This window comes from Pseudophryne corroboree, chromosome 1, assembly GCF_028390025.1.
Source record: "Pseudophryne corroboree isolate aPseCor3 chromosome 1, aPseCor3.hap2, whole genome shotgun sequence".
Classification (NCBI taxonomy): Eukaryota; Metazoa; Chordata; class Amphibia; order Anura; family Myobatrachidae; genus Pseudophryne; species Pseudophryne corroboree.
This window is the reverse complement of record NC_086444.1, coordinates 954908932-954924193: the sequence shown is the minus strand read 5'-3', so window position 1 is coordinate 954924193 and position 15262 is coordinate 954908932. Positions and strand designations below refer to the sequence as shown.

General features: G+C 45.4%; 1 long non-coding RNA gene across 1 annotated transcript; it reads left to right on the top strand.

Annotated features, from left to right (window-relative positions):
* The first annotated feature begins 4067 nt into the window (after positions 1 to 4067).
* On the top strand, positions 4068 to 5103 carry LOC134975644 (uncharacterized). Its single transcript, XR_010190280.1, has 3 exons — positions 4068 to 4129; positions 4205 to 4417; positions 5033 to 5103. It is a non-coding gene; the product is annotated as an uncharacterized LOC134975644 (long non-coding RNA).
* The last annotated feature ends 10159 nt before the right edge of the window (positions 5104 to 15262 follow it).

The following is a 15262-nucleotide window of genomic DNA, read 5'->3' as shown; positions in this document are numbered from 1 at the left end:
TCTACTGTCACTGCATATGATTCTCTCCCCATTGAAAGAATGGTGGAGGATTATATGAGTGACCGCATCCAAGTAGGCATGTCAGACAGTCCGTACTTATACTGGCAGGAAAAAGAGGCAATTTGGAGGCCCTTGCACAAACTGGCTTTATTCTACCTAAGTTGCCCTCCCACAAGTGTGTACTCCGAAAGAGTGTTTAGTGCCGCCGCTCACCTTGTCAGCAATCGGCGTACGAGGTTACATCCAGAAAATGTGGAGAAGATGATGTTCATTAAAATGAATTATAATAAATTCCTCTGTGGAGACATTGACCAGCAGCAATTGCCTCCACAAAGTAGTACACAGGGAGCTGAGATGGTGGATTCCAGTGGAGACGAATTGATAATCTGTGAGGAGGAGGATGTACACGGTGATATATCGGAGGATGATGATGAGGTGGACATCTTGCCTCTGTAGAGCCAGTTTGTGCAAGGAGAGATTAATTGCTTCTTTTTTGGTGGGGGTCCAAACCAACCCGTCATTTCAGTCACAGTCGTGTGGCAGACCCTGTCACTGAAATGATGGGTTGGTTAAAGTGTGCATGTCCTGTTTATACAACATAAGGGTGGGTGGGAGGGCCCAAGGACAATTCCATCTTGCACCTCTTTTTTCTTTCATTTTTCTTTGCGTCATGTGCTGTTTGGGGAGTATTTTTTTGAAGGGCCATCCTGCGTGACACTGCAGTGCCACTCCTAGATGGGCCAGGTGTTTGTGTCGGCCACTTGGGTCGTTGAGCTTAGTCACACAGCTACCTCATTGCGCCTCTTTTTTTCTTTGCGTCATGTGCTGTTTGGGGAGTGTTTTTTGGAAGGGCCATCCTGCGTGACACTGCAGTGCCACTCCTAGATGGGCCAGGTGTTTGTGTCGGCCACTTGGGTCGTTGAGCTTAGTCACACAGCTACCTCATTGCGCCTCTTTTTTTCTTTGCGTCATGTGCTGTTTGGGGAGTGTTTTTTGGAAGGGCCATCCTGCGTGACACTGCAGTGCCACTCCTAGATGGGCCAGGTGTTTGTGTCGGCCACTTGGGTCGCTTAGCTTAGTCATCCAGCGACCTCGGTGCAAATTTTAGGACTAAAAATAATATTGTGAGGTGTGAGGTGTTCAGAATAGACTGAAAATGAGTGGAAATTATGGTTTTTGAGGTTAATAATACTTTGGGATCAAAATGACCCCCAAATTCTATGATTTAAGCTGTTTTTTAGGGTTTTTTGAAAAAAACACCCGAATCCAAAACACACCCGAATCCGACAAAAAAAATTCGGTGAGGTTTTGCCAAAATGCGTTCGAACCCAAAACACGGCCGCGGAACCGAACCCAAAACCAAAACACAAAACCCGAAAAATTTCAAGTGCACATCTCTAGTGTATACCAGCAGATATGTCACTAAATAAAGTAGCAATGCAGTAACAAGTGTGCTATTGGCAGGATTTACAAAACTCATTCTCTGTATAACAAGCTCAAAGCAGGGAGCACACACAAGCAGGTATGTCACTAGTAGGCCGAAATCAGCAATGCAGGTACAGGTGTGCTATTGACAGGATCCACTAATCTCAGTCTTTGCATAACAGGATTGAAGCAGGAAGCAGCAGAGCCCTCCAGCTGTTGTTGAACTATACATACCAGCATGCCTTGCTACAGTTTTGCTATTTGGCCATGCTAAAACTGTTGCAGGGCATACTGGGATGTGTAGTTCAACAACAGCTGGAGGGCCGAAGGTTCCCCATCCCTGCAGTAGAGATATGGCTGTGCTACACAGAGTAGGTATACTGGAAACCTAGTAGTAGGCCTTTTGCCGTTCAACACAACAAAACAGGTTTACATTTAAGGAGGGTACACATGTGGAGATGTATTCTGAGCGATTCATCACAGATTGCTCAGCACACATCTCTCCCTCCACTCAGTACACAGCGCCATGTGTGCTGAGCGAGGGGGATGGGGGGGGGGGGAGGCGCTCACTTCACACAGCGTTGTGGGGCCGCGCATCACTATTGCTATGGGGCATACACACGGAGAGATCTGTGCTTAATTTCTAAGCAATCTAGTCAGAATTAAGCATGGATCTCTCTGTGTGCACCCCAGGTGATGTGTGGTGAGCTAAATGGCTCAGGAGGCACTAGCTGGCCCCAGAGCCAGATTTACACACAATGGGGTACATTTACTAAGATTCGTATTTTCCAAAATCATGTCCAAGTTCAATCACGAATGACATCGACAGTGCAAAATTGCAACTTTTTGAATTGATTACGACTAATTTACTAAGCTGTCGTATTCGTATTTTCCGTATCTTCCGATGTCGATGTCATTCGTGCTTTTCTGCTGTAGATTGCGGCCGCGTTTGCTATTTCGCGGCCGCGTTGTTGTGTTTTTTTTACGACTGCGTCACAAGTCTGTTACGGCAGTGATTTGGAAATTGCTGCCGCGTTTTTACTCCTAAGTTTCGTTTACGTCACGCGGCCGTGATTGGTTGTATTCGTGAAGGAGGAGTGTCTGTGCATATTACTATAAAACCGCCCCAAACACTCCGCACCTCGTGGGTTTAGCTAGTGGAGAGGAGAGAGGAAGGTGTATTTGGAGTTGGTGAGTTTGGTGGAGTTTTTGGTGGATTTGGAGAGGAGTTTGGTGATTGTTGAGTGCTGTACTGTGTGTGTTAGTAGTCTTGTCATATTTGTAGTATTGTTTTTTCACAGTTTGTCAATTTTTTTGTCCTTGTTTTTTTTTTACAGTCTTTTGTCATTGTTTGTGAGTGAGTGAGTGAGCGTGTGTGTTGGCTGTGTGGTGTGTAGTAGGAGTAGTGGAGGAGTGTGTTTTGTGTTTTGATTTTTTAGTGTTTTTTGTTGTTTGTCATGTCCGACTCAGAGGTCAGTGTGGTGGCGGAGGTTAGTGAGGTGGAGGCTGGTAGTGAGGTGGAGGCTGGTAGTGAGGTGGAGGCTGGTAGTGAGGTGGAGGGGGGTAGTGAGAGGGAGGAGGTTAGTGAGGAGGAGGAGGAGGGGGTGCCTGTTGCTGTATTTTCCAGTGATAGTGATGGTGTTGTGGCTCCGCAGCCACGCACCACTACCAAGACTGGCAGGAATATAAAGTTCAGCTATGCTGAAAACATGGCTTTGGTGCGTGAGCTGATGAAGCACCATCGCCAATTGTTTGGTCAGGATGCTGGCAAGGTGTCCTCCCGCAGGAAGTCTGTCCTGTGGGGTCAAGTAATACTTGCTGTGAATAGTGAGGGTGTGGTGAGCCGGACTGAGGACACGTGCCGCAAGCGGTTTTATGATATTAAGCGGCGTGTCAAGGCCAAGATGGCCAAAGAGGCCAAATCGGCACGTAAAACCGGAGGTGGGCCACCTTTCCGTGCAAGCTATCGGGACTGGGAGGAGCCTGTGCGGGCATTGATTCCTGTAGAAGTGGTGTCTGCTACTCATGTCCGGGATTCGGACCGACCCACGCAGGATGGTAAGTTTGATTTGTTATATTGTTTTTAAAATGTCCGCAAAATGTAGATAATGTCATTTTTAAAGGGTAAAGGATGCATACTTTTTTTAAAAACATATTGCAGGCCTATGCTCCCTTAAGGTGTGTTTGTGTTTAGAATGTGCTTTTTTCACCTTGCCTAGGCTATTTGTTCAATTAAATTGAGTGCAAAAACATGTGCACTGTTTTTTAAAAATTAAAGCGATTTTTTTTTTTTTTTTTTTGGCGATAATGCTTGAACATGTGTGTTGTCTGCTTTTTTTAAATTGGTTTTTTTTTAAAAAAAAATCAGAAAAGCGGTGCAATTTTTGCAACATTACATTTTAAAAACATTTGCAAGTAGTCAATCTCTGCAATATCTGAGTCAAAATTCAAAAATGTAACATATTTATTGTGTGCCACATCATGTACATTTGGATATTCAACTCAAAATCATGAAGCTAGAAGCTCTTAAGCTTAATTAATTTGTTTAAACAATACCTAATAGATGGTTACAGTACAATAATGCTTTGCAGTGGTTGTTTTTACACAAAGCATGGTAATAATGTTTGGGTCAATTTTTCAACAGTCACACAGACCAGCCGCCCAGACAGGCCTCAGACAAGTCAGGATGAGGCTGGGATTGCAGGTAAGTCTTCACTGTAGTCACATATTCTGAAAACACATAGAAGTACAAAATATTAATTTTTTTATTTGCACATAGGTTCTGCTTCTGGAAGCCGACCTCCTGTAAGGCGCCCATCACAGGGCTTGGGCCACTTACCCAGGAGGCCAAGTAAGACACGGCGTCTTGGCTCGGATTCTGCGGCTCCATCATCCCCACCCAGGCGAAGACTTTCGGCAGTGTCACCCCAGCCACCACTGGCACTATTGGCGAGTTCTCAGAGTGATGAGCCCCGATCACCTCAGTTATCTGGTGAGTAAAATCAGAAATTAAACACATAAGCAATAATATACACAGTACAGTTAATATGTTGTTAGTTGGTTTGGAGTTTACATGTTTTCCAGAACAAGCAATGTGTTGTTCCGTCTTCAATTGCTAAAGGTGCTTTAAAAATATTATATAAGGTCTTAGTGGATGTTCTCGACAACATCTTTTTTTGAAAAGTTCTTTTTTTTTAAAAAATTAAGCACACACACGTGCACATTTAATAAAAATATGAATACAATTAAATATAAAAAACAGTATCCACAACATTATAGTGTTCACACATCGCCCCTGTCCAGTATGTAGATGGCTTACTTGCTCGGCTCCTCTGGACTATACAGGTAAGTAGTCTATATCGTGGTCAGGGGAGGGAATCTAACAGTGTAATGCTGTGGAGGGGAGTTAGTTAGGTGAGGATTATGCAAATCTGTCTATGTTTGCACCTGTGTTGGTATATATTTTTTATTAGCTAAAAAACATTATAAGTTGTTAAAATCAAGTGTAAAACATTCAAAAATGGAGTATTATGAATGTAGTAATGTGTAGCATTAGCCTTGAGAAAAATAAAAAAATAAAACATTGCATGTTGCCCACCCCATACAGAGCACAGCTTGATGGCCGACGTGGACCAGCAGGGCCAAGACCAACAGGCAACCATCACACTGCAACTTACGCCTGTTGACCCAAGCCAGCCAATACAGTTGCAGGATATCCCCCAAGCATCCATCAGTCCACAACTGGCACAAGCTCCGCCCCCAAGCCAAATTCCAGATGATTTTTGGGCCAGTTGGACAAGCCAACAGGCCCAAAGCAATGCCAGCCTGACCGCACATACACAACACCTTGCCAGTCTGCCCCATCATCTACCGCGTATTAGTCGCAACTCGGGCAGACTGATAGTACAAGTAGGGCGAATGGCTACCTCAATGGAGCAAATTAGGGCTGACAACAGCCAAATGCTTGCACATTTATCCCGCATCATAGATGAGCAACAGCGCCATCAGCAGGCACTCGTTCAGCTCATTCAACACAATCAAGTGGTGAATGAGTCCTTATCCAGGATTGTAGCCAGCCACACTGCTACTAACACTCAGCTGATTGCAAGCCTAAATAATTTGAGCAGCAATATTTCACTGATGGGAGCTCAGCAAGTAACCTCCAGCTCGGGGACCACGACCCCTATCCAAACGCCAGTAACCTCCCCTGTTCGGCGTTCCTCAAGAGCACGTGCCAGTGAGCCAGCACCCAGCACACACAAGCGCAAAAAATAACAACAATGTTATTTGACAAATAAAATTTTGTATTTGACAAACACACAACTTCCTGTGTCCGTCTCCAACATTGTCGAAGCTGCTCTGTATGTATGTATGTTTTTCATGGGTAATGACTGAAAATGTATTTTTAGCATAAACTAAGCACAATGTACACACCACTATAAACAACAAACAGTAAGTTACAAAACACACAATAGAAAGTAGTGCAAAGTGTTTAGTCAAGGATAATTACAGCCTAATAAAACTGACCTGAAAAATATCGCATGATCACTTCTTGACGTACCTGCCTCCCTACATTTGTACTCACACTGTCACCAGATGGATCTAACTCCTCTGCTTGCTGACTGCTTTCTCCCTCATCATGTGCCAGATGTTGACTTAAACACAGATTATGGAGAAAACAGCAGCAGAACACAATTCTAGTCACCTTTGAGGGACTATACAACAAAAGGCCGGCAGATTTATCCAGACACCGAAAACGTGACTTCAGCACACCAAAACATCTTTCTATCACATTCCGCGTAGCCTTATGTGCATGATTGTAACTGTGTTCAGCAGGAGAATCAGGTTGGGACAATGGAGTAAGGAGCCAAGAGTAGCAGCCGTAACCCCCATCACCTGAAAAACATATATAGTCAACATTAGTACATATGTTAGATTATTCTTTCACCTCATCCAAACTCTAGTTTGTGGTTAAAATACATACACACAAAACATTTTAAACATACCCAACAGCCAGCCATCAGGCATTTGTCCATCCTCAAATTTATCAAAGAGCGATGACTGACTGAGGATGAAGGAGTCATGGCAGCCACCAGGGTAACCTGCAACAACACTCATAATTTTTATGTTTGCATCACAGACCACCTGGACATTAGTTGATTGTGCCAGATGCCTATTAGTATATATATATTGGCGGCCCTTAGGTGATCTCAGCTGAACGTGTGTGCAATCTATGGCCCCCAGCACATTGGGCATGCCAGCAAGCTCATAGAAAGCTACCCTGACAGCACTCCACTCCGACTCCTCGGTAGGGAAGCAGATTGAGGCTTTAATGTGTGGCTCCAACACATCCAAAACCTGAGTGGACATTAAAGAAGCTAAGGTGAGTGTCATGTTAGGTATTCTCTACAATACTGTGTGTACTGTGAAGCAACACTTAGACATAACCGCATATGTATTTTTATACTCACCTGCATCAAATATCTTGAAAAGGTGGGCTGTGAGATACCAATGACGTCGCCTGCCACAGCCTGGAAGCTCCCAGTAGCCATAAAGTGTAACACAGCCAGGAGTTTGTGCAGGCCTGAGACAGAGCGTGAGCGTGCTGTCTCAGGGTCTATGCCCAGTTTGACAAGGTCATACAGGTGGAAAATGTTGTTTCTATTTAGGCGGAACATCTGTATGACCCTATCATCGGACAATGCATTTAAGTTTAAACGCCCTCTAAAAAAACGAGGCTGGCGCAGCCTCCGCGGTACCTGGACAACCTGTTGACCATGTTCACTTACCTGGGCCTGATTCCTGGAAGCCTCATGGAGCAGTCTAAGGTATCCCACAGCAAACAAAAAATCAGTGCCACACACCACAGCCGCCATTTCAGAGTGAGAGAAGTTCAGAATGTGTCTGAAACACTTTTATAGGGCCAAACATTCAGGTGTGAGTAATGGATAATTGAGTACACATGTAAACGCGGTTTTCAAAGGCTGGCGCGTTTTTTTTTAGGAAAAAAATACGATTTGTAATTTTTCGCGGCCGCGAATGCATTTTTGCGGCAGCAATTACAATTACGAATGGTTAGTAAATGACCGAGATTCATATCTAAACAGGCGTAATTTGACCGATGGTGTATTCATTCGTAATTTTTAACTTGGACTTGCAAAAAATTACGAATGCCCTCATCACTGCCGTGATTAGTGTTTAGTAAATTACCGAGATGACACTTTGAAGAAAAAACGGCATCTCGGTCAAAATCGGGACCTTAGTAAATTTACCCCAATATATGAGTCAAAGGGTACATCTGGGCATTATACACAGGTGCAGCAGTATAAACTCCTGAAAATTTGGTGCGCTTTGATCAGAGATGATCGGAAAAGATAGGTAAGTGAGGCACTGCCTCACCTGCCATAGACTTTTTACTCCAAAGATTTGGCTATAACAATTATTAGAATAATGCAAAGAAGATATTTCAAACATATTCTTTGTATTTATCATATTCTTTACACAGTCAAAACTCTGGCACAAACGTTAGTATGACAGGAAGGGCTCTGCCTCACCTGCCTCACCCCACCGCACGTCACTCCACTCCCATTAGGTTTCAACAACCAGCTAAGGTTGACACCAAGAGAAGAGGGGGGGCCTACCCCATTGCTCTATCACAATTAGGCAGAGTATTGCAGCAGAGAGGGTTAACAGGGGCAGAGTAAGCAGCAGAAAGGCTAGGATAGTGGGCAGTGTCTTGCCCCTTGCTGTGGCTCTTCCGCCACCTCACATTCCGCTCCTCCAGTCTTAAGTGCTGCCCGGGATGTTGAGCACATCACCGAGCTGTAAGGCCAGAAGAGAACTTCCACCCTCACTTGATGCCACATCCAGGTCCTTTCCACAAAGGGAAAATAGACTCAACTCTGGGGGTCCTTCTGGAGTCCTAACTCCAAGTAGGTGAGGTTTCTGTTGCAGTGCCTGTGCTTCCTTCCTATGGTCATTGTTGTTCCTCCTCTTCTCCTCGTGAGGATGGCATTGTCTGCGGTCTCTGCTACTCGTGGGCTGCTGCTCCTCCACCACAGCTTCTTCTGGTCACTCACAGGCAGTCAGGTAATGTCACAGGGGCGGCTCACTCACACAGGGATCTTCTTAGTGGTTGCTGGTGTTCTTCTCCACGATGGTCAGTCCTCAGCTACTGATCCTCCGTACTCCGGCTGGGACTCTCTCAGCACTACTGGCTCTGGACACTGGTTCCTGGGCTCAAGTTGGCGGCTGGTGTCTTCTCTTTGAGGTGGCTGCAGGAGGAGGCGGCTCCACGTACCCCGAATCTCCACTACTGTAAGCAGATCCATTACCATAGTCCAGTCACACCTTCTCCTCCTCAGGAATCAGCCTCGTTCCGCACTGCAGGTGGTCTTTTATGGGTCCCAAGCGTCTCCAGGACCTCCTCTGCTACTGGGTTCCCTCAAGGTGACTGGCTGCCATGGATTTTCCCGAGTCAGGGCTGTTGCTGGCCTGTAGTGAAACACTTCTTAGCAGTGGCGCCAACACTCCCCTATCAGAAGCTGACAGGGTCAACAAAAGTTCATCCCTAACCAGCTATAGGGTTCTGGTGGGGCTGATATACATATATATATATTAGAGATGTGCACCGGACATTTTTCGGGTTTTGTGTTTTGGTTTTGGATTCGGTTCCGCGGCCGTGTTTTGGATTCGGACGCGTTTTGGCAAAACCTCCCTGAAAATTTTTTGTCGGATTCGGGTGTGTTTTGGATTCGGGTGTTTTTTTTTAAAACCCCCTCAAAAACAGCTTAAATCATAGAATTTGGGGGTCATTTTGATCCTATAGTATTATTAACCTCAATAACCACAATTTCCACTCATTTCCAGTCTATTCTGAACACCTCACACCTCACAATACTATTTTTAGTACTAAAATTTGCACCAAGGTCGCTGGATGACTAAGCAAAGCGACCCAAGAGGGCGGCACAAACACCTGGCCCATCTAGGAGTGGCACTGCAGTGTCAGACAGGATGGCACTTAAAAAAATTGGCCCCAAACAGCACATGATGCAAAGAAAAGAGAAAAAGAGGTGCACTGTGGTCGCTGGACGGCTAAGCTAAGCGACACAAACACCTCAATATCACTGTAATTATTCGCTCTAATCAATGGTATTATTGGTCCAAATCACTGGAAGAAAATGACAAAATCACTGGAATTATTCGTTCTAATCAATGGTATTATTGGTCCAAATCACTGGAAGAAAATGACAAAATCACTGGAATTATTCGTTCTAATCAATGGCATTATTGGTCCATATCACTGGAAGAAAATGACAAAATCACTGGAATTATTCTAATCAATGGTATTATTGGTCCAAATCACTGGAAGAAAATGACAAAATCACTGGAATTATTCGTTCTAATCAATGGTATTATTGGTCCAAATCACTGGAAGAAAATGGAATGGATGGATACTTGCAGTGACATAGAGCTGCAAGATACAGCAATGGCCTACTGTACACAACTATATACAACTATATACTGTTGGGTCACCAAAATGCTGCACTGTAATACTATATATACTGCTCACAAAAATGCCGCACAGATGTGGAATGGATACTTGCAGTTACACAGAGCTGCAAGATACAGCAATGGCATACTGTACAACTATATACTGTTAGTCACCAAAATGCTGCACTGTAATACTATATATACTTCTCACAAAAATGCTGCACAGATATGGAATGGATACTTGTAGTTACACAGAGCTGCAAGATACAGCAATGGCCTACTGTACAACTATATACTGTTAGTCACCAAAATGCTGCACTGTAATACTATATACATACCGCTCACAAAAATGCCGCACAGATATGGAAAGGATACTTTCAGTGACACAGAGCTGCAAGATACAGCAATGGCCTACTGTACAACTATATACTGTTAGTCACCAAAATGCTGCACTGTAATACTATATATACTGCTCACAAAAATGACGCACAGATATGGAATGGATACTTGCAGTGACACAGAGCTGCAAGATACAGCAATGGCCTACTGTACTGTACTACAAGTTGAGTATCCCATATCCAAATATTCCAAAATACAGAATATTCTGAAATACGGACTTTTTTGAGTGAGAGTGAGATAGTGAAACCTTTGTTTTTTGATGGCTCAATGTACATAAACTTTGTTTAATACACAAAGTTATTAAACATATTGTATTAAATGACCTTCAGGCTGTGTGTATAAGGTGTATATGAAACATAAATGAATTGTGTGACTGTAGACACACTTTGTTTAATGCACAAAGTTAGAAAAAATATTGTCTAAAATGACCTTTAGGCTGTGTGTATAAGGTGTATATGTGACATAAATGCATTCTGTGCTTAGATTTAGGTCCAATCACCATGATGTCTCATTATGGTATGCAATTATTCCAAAATACGGAAAAATCCGATATCCAAAATACCTCTGGTCCCAAGCATTTTGGATAAGGGATACTCAACCTGTACTATAATTATTATATAGACAGAAATAAAATTACATTGTGGGAGAATCCAGTAGAGATGAGCGCCTGAAATTTTTCGGGTTTTGTGTTTTGGTTTTGGGTTCGGTTCCGCGGCCGTGTTTTGGGCTCGACCGCGTTTTGGCAAAACCTCACCGAATTTTTTTTGTCGGATTCGGGTGTGTTTTGGATTCGGGTGTTTTTTTCAAAAAACCCTAAAAAACAGCTTAAATCATAGAATTTGGGGGTCATTTTGATCCCATATTATTATTAACCTCAAAAACCATAATTTCCACTCATTTTCAGTCTATTCTGAATACCTCACACCTCACAATATTATTTTTAGTCCTAAAATTTGCACCGAGGTCGCTGGATGACTAAGCAAAGCGACCCTAGTGGCCGACACAAACACCTGGCCCATCTAGGAGTGGCACTGCAGTGTCACGCAGGATGTCCCTTCCAAAAAACCCTCCCCAAACAGCACATGACGCAAAGAAAAAAAGAGGCGCAATGAGGTAGCTGTGTGAGTAAGATTAGCGACCCTAGTGGCCGACACAAACACCGGGCCCATTTAGGAGTGGCACTGCAGTGTCACGCAGGATGTCCCTTCCAAAAAACCCTCCCCAAACAGCACATGACGCAAAGAAAAAAAGAGGCACAATGAGGTAGCTGTGTGAGTAAGATTAGCGACCCTAGTGGCCGACACAAACACCGGGCCCATCTAGGAGTGGCACTGCAGTGTCACGCAGGATGGCCCTTCCAAAAAACACTCCCCAAACAGCACATGACGCAAAGAAAAAAAGAGGCGCAATGAGGTAGCTGACTGTGTGAGTAAGATAAGCGACCCTAGTGGCCGACACAAACACCGGGCCCATTTAGGAGTGGCACTGCAGTGTCACGCAGGATGTCCCTTCCAAAAAACCCTCCCCAAACAGCACATGACGCAAAGAAAAAAAGAGGCGCAATGAGGTAGCTGTGTGAGTAAGATTAGCGACCCTAGTGGCCGACACAAACACCGGGCCCATTTAGGAGTGGCACTGCAGTGTCACGCAGGATGTCCCTTCCAAAAAACCCTCCCCAAACAGCACATGACGCAAAGAAAAAAAGAGGCGCAATGAGGTAGCTGTGTGAGTAAGATTAGCGACCCTAGTGGCCGACACAAACACCGGGCCCATCTAGGAGTGGCACTGCAGTGTCACGCAGGATGGCCCTTCCAAAAAACACTCCCCAAACAGCACATGACGCAAAGAAAAAAAGAGGCGCAATGAGGTAGCTGACTGTGTGAGTAAGATAAGCGACCCTAGTGGCCGACACAAACACCGGGCCCATTTAGGAGTGGCACTGCAGTGTCACGCAGGATGTCCCTTCCAAAAAACCCTCCCCAAACAGCACATGACGCAAAGAAAAATAAAAGAAAAAAGAGGTGCAAGATGGAATTGTCCTTGGGCCCTCCCACCCACCCTTATGTTGTATAAACAAAACAGGACATGCACACTTTAACCAACCCATCATTTCAGTGACAGGGTCTGCCACACGACTGTGACTGATATGACGGGTTGGTTTGGACCCCCCCCAAAAAAGAAGCAATTAATCTCTCCTTGCACAAACTGGCTTTACAGAGGCAAGATGTCCACCTCATCATCATCCTCCGATATATCACCGTGTACATCCCCCTCCTCACAGATTATCAATTCGTCCCCACTGGAATCCACCATCTCAGCTCCCTGTGTACTTTGTGGAGGCAATTGCTGCTGGTCAATGTCTCCGCGGAGGAATTGATTATAATTCATTTTAATGAACATCATCTTCTCCACATTTTCTGGATGTAACCTCGTACGCTGATTGCTGACAAGGTGAGCGGCGGCACTAAACACTCTTTCGGAGTACACACTTGTGGGAGGGCAACTTAGGTAGAATAAAGCCAGTTTGTGCAAGGGCCTCCAAATTGCCTCTTTTTCCTGCCAGTATAAGTACGGACTGTGTGACGTGCCTACTTGGATGCGGTCACTCATATAATCCTCCACCATTCTTTCAATGTTGAGAGAATCATATGCAGTGACAGTAGACGACATGTCCGTAATCGTTGTCAGGTCCTTCAGTCCGGACCAGATGTCAGCATCAGCAGTCGCTCCAGACTGCCCTGCATCACCGCCAGCGGGTGGGCTCGGAATTCTGAGCCTTTTCCTCGCACCCCCAGTTGCGGGAGAATGTGAAGGAGGAGATGTTGACAGGTCGCGTTCCGCTTGACTTGACAATTTTCTCACCAGCAGGTCTTTCAACCCCAGCAGACTTGTGTCTGCCGGAAAGAGAGATCCAAGGTAGGTTTTAAATCTAGGATCGAGCACGGTGACCAAAATGTAGTGCTCTGATTTCAACAGATTGACCACCCGTGAATCCTTGTTAAGCGAATTAAGGGCTCCATCCACAAGTCCCACATGCCTAGCGGAATCGCTCCGTGTTAGCTCCTCCTTCAATGTCTCCAGCTTCTTCTGCAAAAGCCTGATGAGGGGAATGACCTGACTCAGGCTGGCAGTGTCTGAACTGACTTCACGTGTGGCAAGTTCAAAGGGCATCAGAACCTTGCACAACGTTGAAATCATTCTCCACTGCACTTGAGACAGGTGTATTCCACCTCCTATATCGTGCTTAATTGTATAGGCTTGAATGGCCTTTTGCTGCTCCTCCAACCTCTGAAGCATATAGAGGGTTGAATTCCACCTCGTTACCACTTCTTGCTTCAGATGATGGCAGGGCAGGTTCAGTAGTTTTTGGTGGTGCTCCAGTCTTCTGTACGTGGTGCCTGTACGCCGAAAGTGTCCCGCAATTCTTCTGGCCACCGACAGCATCTCTTGCACGCCCCTGTCGTTTTTTAAAAAATTCTGCACCACCAAATTCAAGGTATGTGCAAAACATGGGACGTGCTGGAATTTGCCCATATTTAATGCACACACAATATTGCTGGCGTTGTCCGATGCCACAAATCCACAGGAGAGTCCAATTGGGGTAAGCCATTCTGCGATGATCTTCCTCAGTTGCCGTAAGAGGTTTTCAGCTGTGTGCGTATTCTTGAAAGCGGTGATACAAAGCGTAGCCTGCCTAGGAAAGAGTTGGCGTTTGCAAGATGCTGCTACTGGTGCCGCCGCTGCTGTTCTTGCGGCGGGAGTCCATACATCTACCCAGTGGGCTGTCACAGTCATATAGTCCTGACCCTGTCCTGCTCCACTTGTCCACATGTCCGTGGTTAAGTGGACATTGGGTACAACTGCATTTTTTAGGACACTGGTGAGTCTTTTTCTGATGTCCGTGTACATTCTCGGTATCGCCTGCCTACAGAAGTGGAACCTAGATGGTATTTGGTAACGGGGCACACTGCCTCAATAAATTGTCTAGTTCCCTGTGAACTAACGGCGGATACCGGACGCACGTCTAACACCAACATAGTTGTCAAGGACTCAGTTATCCGCTTTGCAACAGGATGACTGCTGTGATATTTAATCTTCCTCGCAAAGGACTGTTGGACAGTCAATTGCTTACTGGAAGTAGTACAAGTGGGCTTACGACTTCCCCTCTGGGATGACCATCGACTCCCAGCAGCAACAACAGCAGCGCCAGCAGCAGTAGGCGTTACACGCAAGGATGCATCGGAGGAATCCCAGGCAGGAGAGGACTCATCAGAATTGCCAGTGACATGGCCTGCAGGACTATTGGCATTCCTGGGGAAGGAGGAAATTGACACTGAGGGAGTTGGTGGGGTGGTTTGCGTGAGCTTGGTTACAAGAGGAAGGGATTTACTGGTCAGTGGACTGCTTCCGCTGTCGGCCCAAGTTTTTGAACTTGTCACTGACTTATTATGAATGCGCTGCAGGTGACGTATAAGGGAGGATGTTCCGAGGTGGTTAACGTCCTTACCCCTACTTATTACAGCTTGACAAAGGGAACACACGGCTTGACACCTGTTGTCCGCATTTCTGGTGAAATACTTCCACACCGAAGAGCTGATTTTTTTGGTATTTTCACCAGGCATGTCAACGGCCCTATTCCTCCCACGGACAACAGGTGTCTCCCCGGGTGCCTGACTTAAACAAACCACCTCACCATCAGAATCCTCCTGGTCAATTTCCTCCCCAGCGCCAGCAACACCCATATCCTCCTCATCCTGGTGTACTTCAACACTGACATCTTCAATCTGACTATCAGGAACTGGACTGCGGGTGCTCCTTCCAGCACTTGCAGGGGGCGTGCAAATGGTGGAAGGCGCATGCTCTTCACGTCCAGTGTTGGGAAGGTCAGGCATCGCAACCGACACAATTGGACTCTCCTTGTGGATTTGGGATTTCGAAGAACGCA